Source organism: Elephantulus edwardii, unplaced genomic scaffold (genome assembly GCF_000299155.1).
Source record: "Elephantulus edwardii isolate Elephantulus edwardi_28Jun2011 unplaced genomic scaffold, EleEdw1.0 scaffold00180, whole genome shotgun sequence".
In the NCBI taxonomy this organism is placed as follows: Eukaryota; Metazoa; Chordata; class Mammalia; order Macroscelidea; family Macroscelididae; genus Elephantulus; species Elephantulus edwardii.
In genome coordinates this window covers 970,083-973,376 of record NW_006399930.1, presented here as the reverse complement: position 1 = coordinate 973,376, position 3,294 = coordinate 970,083, and positions in this window count along the sequence as shown.

The following is a 3,294-nucleotide window of genomic DNA, read 5'->3' as shown; positions in this document are numbered from 1 at the left end:
AATTGGGATGGGCTTATCAGAGACAGTGCGATTGGCACAGGACAGAGCACGGTTTAGGGCTATTGTACATAGAGTCACTTTGAGTCGCAAGTGACTCTACAGCACATAACAACAAGAACCCTAGAACTTGCCCAACCAACTCTCTGTAGGATTCAGGTTCCAGAGCAGTCAATTATATATTCCAAATTTCTTTTCATTCATGTTAGAAGCAGTAAAACTTACATTAAGAATTAGTATCACTAGTTGATTAACAGAGTTAGAATCTTAAAGAAGACGACATTCTTGGTAGCTATTATTAGATTATCAATAGTGGTTAAAATATAGGAATTATATGAAGATTGACTAGTTTATCTGAAACATTTGGTGGGTGCAGAGTATTATTTAGAACATACCAGGAAGAGGCATTTTCCAGAAGAAAAGAACAGCTAAGTGACATCTTCTAAAGAGTTGTCCTTTCATTTTGTTTCTTTCATTCTTGTTTTAATCTTATATTTACTTTTTTATTTTTTCATTTCGTCAGTAAAAATTTAAGTTAGATCCCTTTTTATGGGGTTGTGAAATCAGACAATGAATAAAATGAAGGCTAGGTCATCATGATACTTATTTTCTGGACAGTGCTAGAGACAAGCAGTAAAGTACAAAAAATAAAATTCTTGATGCATGACGGTAGTAGTAATGAAGAAAAGTAAATAAAGAAACAACCAGTGAAGGACTTCGGTAAGGGTGTGAATGCTGTCTTCTAGGGATGATGATCAAGACCTTGCAAATTGGAAAGTCTTCTGTTAAGGACCTCTCCAAAGTACTGAAGAGCAATGGTGTCTCTCTAGAGACTAAGGTGCATCTGATACAGGCCATGGTCTTTGCAATCACTTGTTATGTGTCAGAGAGTTGGACAATGAGTAGGAAGGATAGTAGGTGAATTGGTGCCTTTGAGCTGTGGCATCTAAGATATTTTGATAAAAACTAGAAAATTTAGAGTGTGGCTTATGGGAATAAATGAAGAAAGCATGCTCCACTTAGAGGGAATGGCATGATTACATGACCCAAAATGAATAAAATACTTGTTTTTCTCTAACCATTGTAGATTTTCTATTTATATATTTTAAAGTCTTGGATTTCATTGTTGTTGTTATCGATTGCTGTCGAGTCGATCATGGCTCATAACAACCTTATGAACAAAAGGCCTGAAGCCTTTTTATAACTATCATCTTTTATCCAAGTTCATAGAGTTTCCAGAGGCATGTTGTTTAGGAAGTGGATACACTCATTTAATCATATATAAATTAACATAAAATTAGATATTTTTCTACCATTATATTTGATTAGTCAGGCATATATTAACTTTTAAATTAAGGTACAAGTTCTATTGTCACGGATGTATAGGCAGGATTAAAAGCAGGCCACTGTTTTTGATATTTGTGTAAACCACTCTAAAATTGTGATTAATAATTGGCTACATTGAATACCATCCACTGAATAGAGATTGTTCTTGCAACTTTTATCAGAGTCACCAAATATAGGAAGGGAAAAAATCTTATATCTTCCAAATTTCTTGTTATTTATGTTAAAACAGCAAATCTTTCATTAAAAATTAATATTTCACCTACAACTAGGAGAAGATAAAATAGATGAATTAAACCATCTAAGAAATGAATCCCTATGCACATCCAAAAACTTCTCCAATAGGGTAAAAAGAGAAGTCACAGACTGGGAAAAAGTATTTGGTAATGACATATCAGGTAAGGGACTTATATGCAGAATTTATAAAATACTTGAGCACCACAACAAGATAAAGGTAAATAATCTGACAGAAAAATGGGCACAGGATATGAACATTTACCAAAGAAGACATTCAGATGGCTAACGAGCACATGAGGAAATGTTCAAAATTCCTAGCTCCAAGAGAGATGTAAATCAAAACAATATGAGATATCATCTCACCCCAGTAAGAATAGCAAAATTTAACACATCAGCAAGCAACAAATGTTGGCGAAGTTGTGGAGAAACAGGAATCCTTATTCACTGTTGGTGGGAGTGTAAAATGGTGCAACCACTGTGGAAGGTGGTATGGCGCTTTCTCAAAAATTTGCAAATAGAGATACCATTTGACCCAGCAACTGCACTACTGGGAATATACCCCAAAGAGACCATAACTGACATCCAAGCAGATATATGCATACCTGTGTTTATTGCCGCTTTGTTCACAATAGCAAGGAGTTGGAAACAACCTAAGTGCCCATCAACAAACAGATGGATAGAGAAGCTATGGTATATTCACACAATGGAATACTACACTGCATTGAAAAACAAGGAACTCATGCAATATTATTTAAAATGGGTGACCCTAGAGGACATTATTCACAGTGAAGTATCTCAGTGACAAAAGTACAAATACTGCATGGTGCCACTGTTGTAAAACAGGACTGACATAGGGGTTTGGGGGGGTGGGGGGAGACTGAGTAAAATGGGTTCAATAATGTATACTGCATTGAAACAGATGAGGGAGAAAATGTTTTAAAAGGGATATGTGATTAAATATTTTTGTCATGAAAGGAGTCCAGAGCTAAGGTTGCATAGTGGAGTAGACCTGGGGGGAGGAATTGTAAAACAATGAAAGAATTTTTCTTTTACTTTTCCAAGAGGGTAGTGTACTGGGGGGGAGGGTTGGGAGGAGAGAAAATTGCGACAGTGAACGAGCGGAAATAAAAAAAAAATTAATGTCTCTAGTTGATTAGCAGTCATCACTGCCAAGGTTATACGTAGACAATTAATAATACTAAATGACCAGTGGATTGCGGGAACAGCTAAACACTTTACCATAATTGCTGCCATGGGGAATGTCATCATCCACAAAACACATTAAAACACAACACACACACATATACAGTGTCTGGTCAATTGTTGGCTGACAAAGAAGGTTGGAGATTTGAACTCACTTAGAGGAATAGAAAAGTTGCAAAAGAAAAACCTAGTGGTCTACTTTGAAAAAAAAGTCTAGCACTAAAAAACTCTATGGCACATCAGTTCTTCTCTGATATCTTATACTCGTGGAACTGCATGAATTGTTACTGGTAAAAATGACTACTGTCTATATAAAGTACGTATGTGTGGTCATGTCAGACCCCTCTAGTGTGTTTACAAAGGCAATAAATCTCACAAGGCGACATTTCTTATCTTTCTCTGACAGCAGGGTAGATTGAAACCTAGGGCCTTCTGATTAGCAGCAAAGCTCCAGGTCTTTATCATTTGGAGTGGTTATCATTAATAACTCTTTCTCGACACACACACACACAC